Source organism: Ambystoma mexicanum, chromosome 11 (assembly GCF_040938575.1).
Source record: "Ambystoma mexicanum isolate Mex_15411 chromosome 11, UKY_AmexF1_1, whole genome shotgun sequence".
Lineage (NCBI taxonomy): Eukaryota > Metazoa > Chordata > Amphibia > Caudata > Ambystomatidae > Ambystoma > Ambystoma mexicanum.
The window spans coordinates 1022647771-1022658890 of record NC_090934.1 but is presented as its reverse complement, the minus strand read 5'-3'; the positions used below and the strand labels follow the sequence as shown (position 1 = coordinate 1022658890).

Sequence of the window (11120 nt, the reverse complement as noted above, 5' to 3'; positions counted from 1 at the left end):
AAACTTTCTCTCATTTAGACGCTGTCACAATAAGGCTTTTGTTCACCCACCCAAAAAGCACGTTTCTTTGAACTAGCTTAAATGCGATAATGCTCCCAGCAAACCATCATCCGCGGAACGATCTTAATTTCCATTGGATTGTGTAGTAACACCCTTACAAGCATCTGATTTCACCAGCGTTGAAGACTCAACAGGTTTCGCTATGTAGTATATGCACCGTGCACTACTAAAGGCACAATATTTTGTCGGCTTGGTGGCACAGTACGTTGCCCTGGTTATGGGGCATTTCCTGGTGTAGAACGGATACGTTTTCCTGGGTATGTCTCGGGCAGTATTTAATGTTGTTTCATCATAGCACTTATCGCTGCTTTTCTGCCGACATAAACCGCTAACGTGGACGGGGCGGAGGACGGGGCGGAGTACTTACTACAAATGCCATAACGATACTAGGGGTGAATGGGGAGTTACAGGTCCTGAGGTCGGGGAAATTGGGTCCACTACCCTTCGGCGTTCTCAGCGCAGTCTTCCCCACTACTGTTCGGCCGGAGGTGTGTTGTGAAGTCCGGGGTTATGACAGCCCTCGCTCCTCCTGTCACGCGCCGCTCCCCACCCACCTCCCGCCCACTGACAGCCAAGATGGCGGCGGAGGAGGATCGGGGCTGCGCGGGCACTGACAGCTCCTGAGGTGAGGAGGTGCCCGCAGAACTGGGACCGCGGGAGGAGGGGGGGTGGTGTTAGGCGCGCGCCCCTGCGCTGATGAGGGGGGGGGAAATGCATGTTGACGCTGAGGGTTTACACCGTTAGCTCTGTCCGCGCTCCTGACGGGAATCGGACGGGGGAACGAACGTGATCTCTGGGAGAGGAGGGGGGTAAAGCAACAGGGAGCACAGCTGAGGCACAATTAACCTGGCCAAAAAGAGACCGTCAGTAACGAGGAAAACAGCGAAAGTGGCAACCGGAATATTTTTTTGGGGTGGGGTGTAAGGGAACCGTTTTTTTTTTAATATGGCCGTGAGTGAGATAAAGAGAGGAAGATAGGCGGATATAACGTAAGCCAGCGTGAATGGGGGCATAGCTATGGTTGAGACTACATGTGGGGAGAGAGTTGGGCTGCAGCTGGGGTCGGGGGAGAACCTTGGGAGGTACGCGGGATGTGGGAACCACACAGCATGGTGTACAGTATGTGTGTGTGAGGTGAGGCGGGCTGTAATGAACTTGGACATACAGTACGTATCTGAGAGGGATAGTGGTGGGAGGGACGGGGAGAAGTAGGTATGCTACATAATGAGGGAAATGCGGACATGCTATCATACTGTTTGCAAAAGTGACGGGAAGCACCCGAGACGGGCACAGAAAGAGACGTTGAACGAGAGCGAGGCTTCCAAAGAACGAGAACCAGGCGGAGGGACGAAAACGAATCTTAGAGAATGAAGAATGATCACGGTACGGAGTGAGAAGCCGAAAAGCCGCCACAGGGCACGAGAGGACAGACGGGGCAAGCATGACTATTTAGCAGGAAGTGGTCCCTCTGTATCGCCCCTCTGCCTATCATTGGAACACAGACCCCAGACATACCACGTAAGATGCTGATCAAAATCTCAACTATTGTTGGATGCTGTGATTAGATCATCTACTACTTGCCCATCACACATTGCTGTTGTACTGCACTTGAGAAGCAGAGCAATGGGAGGCATAGCCAGTTTAAGGTTGGCCTATAATTTGATCCACCTATGAAAGCCTTATCAGATCATACTAATTCCGTTGGTTAAGAAAGCATCACAAGCTATCATCATATGCATGGCTTTGAAAATGCAGCCCTTTCTTGAAATTAGTTCCTAAGATCAGTTTGTTTGACATTTAAAACCATCTTGTATTCAACGTCCTTTGCTTAGTGTTCAAGTGCCTTCACAATTTTTCTCCCACTTACTGTGAAACTAAAATTCACTAATACAGCAGTTTTCGAATGTTTCAGTGAGCAGACGATCTGCTCTTTCCTGTTCATATATCTAAATGTGAATACGAATATTTGTTAACACAAAGTCAAACTAGTGGTCCTATTGGCTGTCTCCATGAGAGACATGTTTCCCAATGTTGTGTTCCTACCATTGCAATGCTTTACCTTTTACATCACCTTGAAATCCTCCCTCTGTAAATGTTCCACAACACTAATAAAATGTGCTTATAATAAGGTTGTTAACCATTCTGTCAATTTGATTATGGCCTGTGAGGGCTGCGCGCCCCACAAGTCTTATAAGTGAAAAACGAATCATGCCATACAATAAGAACGAGAATTAACCATAAAAAGAGACGTTGTAATAAGGTTTTACATTTAATAAGTACTTTAATACCAGTCAAGTGGCTTCAAAACACTCCGAGAGGGGGTTGTGTGTGTGTAATCCCACTGCGCCCAAAGCTGCCTGAACTTCAGATTGTTTTCTGTTACAGAGATCAATATGGGAAGGGTGTTCAAATGTTTTGCAGCAACTAAGGAAAACGTCTTGCCATCCATAAGACTTATGTTGTTAGCTGGATTTATTAAATATGTAATTGAAGAGGATCATAAAGCACACACTAACACTTGCTAGGATGGGCCCTTGTTATAGGGGGCTCTGACTTAACAATTATTTGCACTTGGGCCCATGTCAGTGTTTTTTGTTTGTTTCCAACGGCCAGAACGCCTGGCTGAACCTTAGCGATGTTTATGTGAGACAGCTAGAGTATGATGAAAACACACACTGCTAGGGACTGTGGCAGAGCTGTAGAGAAAGATGCTACTGGAGAGCATAAAGCCACCGGCATCCCGAGAATACAACAAACTAGAAGGGCGCAGTGAGATCCACTGTTAGAGATCACAGAATGTGCAAACAATTTTTGAGACTACTGTCGTGTTCAACCTGCAATATTTTATAACCGAGTCCATAAACAAACTTCACTTCTAAATGCTACTAAGATTCACCATGCTGTTGTTGGTATCACAGGATTTAACACACAATGCAAATTGACAGTTAAGGGTCCAGTAGCAAAAGTAGTCCAATAGTCAGTGGTTATATACATATATAATGTAAAGAACATCTTAAAACTAAGTATGAATTTAAAATACAACATTATGTAGTCAGACATGAGCAATTAGGTGTAAAGGTGTGGGTTATTGAATTTAAAGGTAACTGGAAACCGAATCTCAATGGGGTAATGTGGTGATGTATAAGGATGCTGTGCGCACAACACAGTTGGCTTGACAATAGCTAATTGGATAAACCTCAGAGCTTTCAGCTAAACTTGAAGGCATAAAGATCTGTCATTCATATTTGTATTTGGTTTTACTAACCACTTGCCTAGCTGTGCCACAATGAAGCACAGTGCATTCACACAGTTATAACGATGCACAGAGAGATTTGTGGGAGGTGGAGGATCAATGGTGGGCAGAGGTAGCTGAAATATTATTTGAAAAGATTGTTTTTCAACTCTTTTTGAACTGCATGAGTGATGAGGTAGTCTGGAGCTTAATCCAGATTTCGAGAGCATGACTGCCAAAGGCTTGTACAGCTGTACACTGGCTGATGTAGTATGTCTTTGAGGCCACAATCTTTTCTGCCAAATATAGGGTTGTTTTGGTGAACATAGCTTTGCATGTGATACAGAAAGCTTTGAATGTAGTGCATGCTTGAAGGCGTAACCAGTCGATGCGATGCAGTCAAATTTTTTCTGTCATTTGATGAGATGAGTTTCTGTGTGGATTATGTTCTTCAGTGTATGTTCAGGGACTCCCCTGGAGCAGGGCATTGCCTCATTTTAAGGTCAGCAAGGATTCATGCTTGGATGGTGATTCTTAAATCCCGGTCTTCGAGAGAGTGTTTATTATTCATAGCAACCAGAGCTGGTACCAGGCCGCTTTAGTTCACTTGGTGATGTGATGCTTGAAGGAAAGCGCACTATCAATGCCAAAGCCACGTGATTTGACAACCTGGAGAAATGTAACATGTCTAACTTCATGTCTGAGAGGCAGTATAACATCTGGGTGTAGATGGGGTGTTTGGTTATGAGGGCAAACTCATTGTTGGTGGTTTTAAGTTTCAAGCAGGTACTTGACATTCATGTTTGATTTGTGGTAACATTCCTAGAGAGATTATACTTCCTTGTTGGCAGAGATTTCCAGGTAGAGCTGGGTATCATCTGCGTAGTAGTCATTTTTAAATTTGTTGTTGAAAGTTGTCCACTGAGATCCTCTTGTGACTCCACGCGTGATAGGTATCCTTTGTGACTTTAAGTTACCTAGCTGGATAAACGAATGCTTGTTTGGGAGGTCAGATTAAGATGTAAACAAGTGTTGGCCCAAAGCCCACGTGCTTTGAGAGGTATGGAGTAATATTTGTTGGTCACCCATATCAAAAGTGGCCCTTCGATGAGGACAGTGAGGCAGGGATTGTGATTGTCTGTGACAGAGTGCATCATCCCAAGCCTGCAAGCGGTATTTGGTTTTTGGTCTGCTGCAGTGTCGCCTGGTAGTGGTAACAGAAAAAAGAAACTGTTGCAAAAGGAAATGTACTGTATATACAACCAGTCCAGTTTATCATCAGACCTTTAATTGTCATGAACAACACTATATTCGCTTTGAGATGTATCATGTTTGTTTGCTGGTGTGGGTGTGGGTGTATCTAACTAGTCCATGACTCAGATGTGATCCCCCACGTGGTTCCCGTGGGAGCGGGAACGCTGATTAAGTTATTCATACTTTTTGTTAATTTATCCACCTGAAGAAGATTGTGATGGCTTGAAAAGGTTTTGGGCATACTCCAAGGGTATGAAATTATTAAGTATTCAAGCACACTAAAGATATATTATATCAAATGCATACAATTCAAATAACTAGTGAAAAATGCTACAAATTGAAGTTCTCTATGTTCAAAGAGTGAAGCAGCGGATATGTCTTTGTCATTTATGGCAGTGTGGTCTGAAGGCTGTTTGATGGTTATTAAGGTGGTGATGATTGTTGCTGCATGCTTTTTTGTTTTGTTCCCAAATTCATATACTTCTGTCATACTTTACCAAGCAACCAATCTTGTCATGCGATTCATTTCACTGATGGGCACAGATGTGTGCGAGCGAAACGGTTTGGTTTTTAATGGTGTCCCCCTAGTAGAAACTGTGTTGGATCATGAAACGGCTAGGAAAAAACGAATCCCAACAAGTCAATAGCAACAAACGCAGGGACAATAGGACTAGGGTATGGTAATCTGATACTAGGCTGACGATGACATGTATAGGATAGCTAGAGGTGAGATAAAAAGGTAGACCACTTGGCAGCACGGTGGGCATAGAATCTCATTACCATTGTACATTCTTTCTGGTGCTGCTGTCTGCCTTCACAGAAGTCTCTCACTTTCTCTCACTTTCTCTCACTTTCTCTCACGTTCTCTCACGTTCTCTCACGTTCTCTCACGTTCTCTCACGTTCTCTCTCGTTCTCTCTCGTTCTCTCTCTTTCTTTTCTCTCCCTTTCTTTTCTCTCCCCCCCCCCCAGAAGGGTAACCGACCAAGTATGAGGGAGCCCATTAGTGGCATAGAATTGGACTCTACCAGGGACCTCTAAGTCGGTTGTATTCTGACTCATCTGGATTTACATATTCCTGTAACACGTCCTCGCATACTCCGAACTATTTAGGAGAGGATGGCAAAAAAGATCAGAGAATGTATGTAACATATTAGAGGGGTGGCGGAAGTGTAAATATGTCTCGGGCCCAAGAATAAAAAGTAGAAATTAAACTAATTAGAACCATGTCGGAAAGTGACCCTGGGAGTCCATAGATTGCTGAGCAGGATAATGAAAGGGAAGGCAAGCCAATGGTCGAGAGAAAAAGATGAACGGATCGAAATCGAAAGGGCAGATGACGCTTCTATGTGATAGTCTACATGAATGTGTTGCTCCGCGAATGGATGCACCAATTATCTAATTTTATAGTGGACCACGAACCAGAGGTGGAAGGGAGGCTGAAGGGACAAATCACTGTAAGCTATCAAGTTTAATTAGGAAAGTGGCTTTCATGGTAGCCCATGGTCAGAAACATGATGTAAATGCGCACAATGGCCAATATGTGATACACAACTAATACTCGTTTAACATACCATCAAGACCGCGCTCCTTCTTGCAGTAGTATTGAAGAATTTTTGTTGATGCCTTTCTCATTGAACGCCAATCCCTGTGACCTTTAGACGGGAGCGTTAGTAGTCCTGGGTACTTTGATTCTTAGTAAAAGTAAGGCGATCTCCTGAATGATGTTAGGGGTCTTTCTGGGGCCTACTAAGCAACACACAGTGGGAAAACTAGGACTGGTAGCAATCGCTGACCTATAGGGGCTTTATCTCGTGTTTTAGGGTTTAGTCCTGGTACGTCTAGATTCTAAAATAATATCCATCATGCTTAGTAAGAGTCCCACCTGGTTTAGACTTGTCCTACCGTGAATAAAAAGGTCTGTGCATCATAAAGAAATGTAACCATACAGTGTTTTTCTGTGAACATTGATGGTGTATCAGGAGAATATAGATCATATTCGAACTTCCAAAGAACACAGTTGCTTTGCATTCATCTTTATTAGAACCAAGATATGCGTGTCATACTCTGGTATATCGATTTTTGCACGTACTGGAGAAGAGCACGTGAAAGTGCAAAGCATGTGTCAGATTGGGGACATCTTAGTATTTGTTTCTCGCAAGACTTCATTACTCAAAATCCATGCTGGCATGCTTCTTACCCCACCTGTTTCCCGGAGATCAATTTTCTGGCACCCACTCCCCTCGTTCGTTCCCCCAACCTTCAGATTTGCAGAAAATGCCCCAACCAGTGGACGATGATAATGGTCAAGTTCACATCATGTGGGAAATATTTCACTCAATGTGGGACATTCTTTTATGGGTGTCAACCGCCCTTTCATTACAGGATCTGCAAGAGCTCAGGCCTGGCATCAGGACATTCTCATTCATGGGAGTTGATCACCTGTGGTCGATGGAGCAGTGTGAAGGGTCAGTAGACGTAAGCGTGTGTGAGGCCTCGTTGAAGGTGGCAATGTGCGTGTGCTAATTGTGAGCTTGTGAAGGGAAGATGTGCCTGTAAAGGAACGAAATATGAAGTGCAGTATGGTGGTTTATTTGCCTGTGGGGGTTGGCTAGAGAATGATTCAGCTTGCTTTGGCTGTAACGCCATGTCTTGCCTCAAGGTGGAAAATATTTCACACTGGTCCATGGTTTGGGTGAAATGTTTCGTTTGGTGGAATGTTTTGTAGAGCTGATTCAGTTCCCCTGCTGGTCCCCTGGGCCTGTATCTGGGTGCAGCCACTGTTCCCTCGGTAGCAGGGGGGGCTACTGTATCCATAGGTTTTTCTATTGCCTTCCGATCCTTTTATGGGGCCACCTGCTAATTGGACCCAGCCGGCCCGCTGCTGTTAAAAACTTTACTGCTGTAGTAAAATGGGCCCTGGGGCAACCTGAGTGTTGCCATGATTTCCCTGTATTCAAGAGTGCTTTTGAAAGTAAAGTGAATGCAATTTCTTGGTTGGAGGGGAAAGGGTTTCTTAACATTAATGATATAGGACGTTATAGGTTCTCCTTCCAGTGGTGTGGGGTGGGGTGGCATGGCGGGGGTCAGGTGGGTGGTTCATAGCTTGCTCAAATTCTGAGGGGCATGTTCTTTTCAGTTCTGACTTCCCACTTGAAAGTAACAAAATCAAATATTCCATGTGGGGGGCTGTATTAAGATTTCAACATGTATGCACAGTTTATTTTACTTTCATTATGGAAAACATGCTTTCGAAGGGTTTGAGTATTTAACCTAGGCAATGTCTTTCTCTTACACAAGTATATTTTTGTAGCCTTTTTTGCTGAACACAGTTACAGTTTCTGGCAGTTGGGATAACTTATGGATAACTTTATTAAAGACATGAAAGCGTTAACCTGCTATGCTTGCTTTTGCAACAACATAAGATACATCTCTGGTTTCGAAAGCAAGGCACTTTAAGGCCGTTATTCGATTTCTAGAGTTTCTATTTTAAGGGGGTGCCAGAGGTCAGCGGGACATACTACTTTGCTTGCGTTCACGGGTTCTTTGGAAAGAAGACTAAAGAAGACATTATCTCTGGGCGGCCATGGTTTGTCCTACTGTCTGCCATCTTTTTACTTTGGACTTGTGTTTGTAGGAAAATTCCAGTCAACTGGCCCTTAAAGTGTAGAATCTCCCAGCCGGGGAGGTGCTCATTTTGTATTAGATGTATTTGGAGAGTGTCAGAGCTCCCTTCTTCGAAACCTTGTTTGGAAAGGATCCGATAATTGATAGGAAGGCCATACATAGCCGATTCGTTGGTCTGAGAACCACGTCTCTCTGATATATGATAAAGGTAACTCTAAATTGGCCAACAGTGTTTCTGATAAAAAAAAAAAGATTGCGATGAAAGAGACGTCAAAAGAAGTTGAGTTGAGCAGAAAGAAGTAGGGTTGAGCCCAGGCCCACCCATTCACTGTCAAGTGCACCTGGAAAGGAAAGACGAATACTTATAGACAGAGTGCCATTAATGAAAATCAGAGATTAGAATAAAAAAAACTATGACTACAACACGACATTTAAAACCAAACCGCTTGCACAGCTAAGAGGCAATCGTCAGCCAATGTGCGAACACGCCACTGTCCGCTTTAGGAAGTAGGATGTTTTGACAAAGTTCCTAAAAATATGGCTAAGACTTATCAAATGAAAAAACAGACTTCATGAAGTAGTATGTATCCCAAGCACACTCGTCCCAAGCAGACCTGTACTTCTAAGCACTGCAAGGATTGGAACTCCGTTCTGCAATTCATTAGTTAAACATGTGGCCAGTAGACCACACCCCCTTCAAATATAACTGCAGATATTATGAAGGCATGGGTGCCGAGTACAGGGGGCGACTGCCCCCCTTACTTCTGTAGCAACGGGGGCAGGTACTGCACTTTGTCCCCGCATAGGTGGTTACGATTTTTATCTGTGGCTAACATCAGAAATGAGACGGCACACATTGCCAACCCTGCAGGAGATAAAACACAAATGGGTTTTAAACCATGTACATGAAATGTACTGTTGCTAATGCAGTGACTTTGCGCATCATCAGGAATTCACCTGCTATGTTAAATCCTTTATGGTTCAGCGACCGTCCCAAAGAAGAAAGCTGCAAGATATCACACCTAGAAATACTTTAGGTTTTTGCTACTTCTGTAAAATGTGTTCTAAAATGCACCTTTGCCGCCTGGGAAGTGGTCAAGCTCGACTGCTTGCTCATATTCACTGTGGGGGGTGGAGTAGGTGGGGATTCTTGCCCCTGAAGAGAAAATCGAAAGTAGGCAACCATGTGTAAAGGCACCAGTGAAATGGCTGTTCAGCGCTTCTGGGAACCGTGTTCAGAGATCTATTTCCAGTATATTCAGACTGCAAAGTTCAGCGATAAAACGAAACCCCGACCGTATGGCAGAGGCCTCTGCGCTGCAATAAGAGAGCACAGATCTGCAGAATCTGCAGTGGTTCAGCTGACTGGTGGGTTCCCTGCACTTTACGTATTGCAAGCCATTTATGGCTTGCCACTGCCTGCTCACAGGCTGGTTCGTGCTTCTATCAGCAGAGTAGAGACCTGTTGGCCCAGCAGCAGATCTGGATCTGTACCGAAGGTGCCCTTGAGCTGCGTTTGGTAGTTGGTACGCAGTGCATGAGTGTCTCAGCTTTTACATGGATCAGGCTAATGGTGTAGATAGTGCAGGTAAGAGCCATGCTGAATTTGCTGCTGAACTTACTAATCTGCAGAGAACTAGACAACCCTTCCGCAGTCTCATCCTCACTCCTCCCAAGCCCTCTGCAATGCATTGGCCACACTCTAAACTACTAAAACCCAGGACATCCTGAGCACCCTTGCATCCCTTTCCCCCCACCCCTCCTCCACTCTCTTGCCTCCTATGGACTCCCATCTTCCTTCTTCCTCTTTCTCCTCCTGCTCCCCTGTCACACCTGATGAGGTCACCAGAGTTGTCTGCTGCATGAAGGTCTCCTCCAAACAGGTTTCCCCTTGCTCTTTCCAAACCATTAAGGACAACATTGGCTCTCTTGCCCGTGAACTTGCTGATTTCTGCAACCACTCTTTTGCCACTGGATCTTTCCCTCCCTCCCTAAAGCATTCCCTTGTGCACCCCTCCTGAAAAATCTTCAGCATACCCCACTTGTCCAGCCAACTACCACCCTATTTCTATCCCCTCCCTTGGGGAAACTCCTGGAGAAGCTGCCCCCCCCCAATTTACTACACATACTGTACTTGTTGGCGGTCTCCACGACCATCAATCTCGATTCCGAGCATCCAGAGGCACAGAAACTGCTTTTCTGAACACCTGTGAAGAACTGCTTGCATCGTTGGATTTTACCTCCCCAGCTGTCCTCATTCTACTTGATCCCTCCTCTGCCTTTGACACGGTTAACTACTTCATCCTCATAAAACAGCTCCATGATAACCTGGGTATTTCGGAACAGGCACTGCACTGGATGACCTCCTTCCTACGTGGCCGTCCGTCCCAGGTTATTCTGGGCACCTTCTCCTCCCCTACCTCTTTCTCCACCTGTAGTGTCTCAGAGCGCTCCAACCTCTCCCCCTGACTCTATAACAATTACCTTGCTCCACTGGCACTCGTCATCTCCACCTTCTCCCCTAACTTCCAGTACTATTCAGATGACACACAACTCTTCTTCAAACTTCCTGTTGACCTTCTTCCTTCATCCTGGACTGCATATCTGCCATCCAGTCCTGGTGCACTTCCAATGATCTCTGCGTCAACGCCAGCAAGACGGAGATCCTTCATATTGGGACCCCTGTTCCCTCTTCTCCCCCCCGACCCCATTCTCCTTCATCTGAAGCCAGAAACCTTGGAGTCATCTTCGACTCCTCACTCTCCTTCCTCCCTCACATTCAGGTCATTGCCAAGAAGTCCCACTTTCAACTCGTCCTTCTCAAAGGAATTCTCCCTTTTCTCACTTTCCCCAAGAAGCTCAATGTTGCCAGAGTCCTGGCTCTCTCTAGGCTAGACTACTGTAATAACCTTCTCTTGAATCTACCCTCTTGCTTCCTACAACCCCTC

General features: G+C 45.1%; 1 protein-coding gene across 8 annotated transcripts in view; it reads left to right on the top strand.

The window, feature by feature from the left end:
• The first annotated feature begins 617 nt into the window (after positions 1–617).
• The window catches only part of DENND4A (DENN domain containing 4A), a 2028245-nt gene continuing 2017742 nt past the window's right edge, over positions 618–11120 (top strand). For all 8 annotated transcript variants that reach the window (XM_069624248.1, XM_069624254.1, XM_069624251.1 and 5 more), the window contains exon 1: positions 618–685. The gene's annotated coding sequence lies outside the window, so the exon portion shown is untranslated. The remainder of the gene's footprint in view (positions 686–11120) is intronic.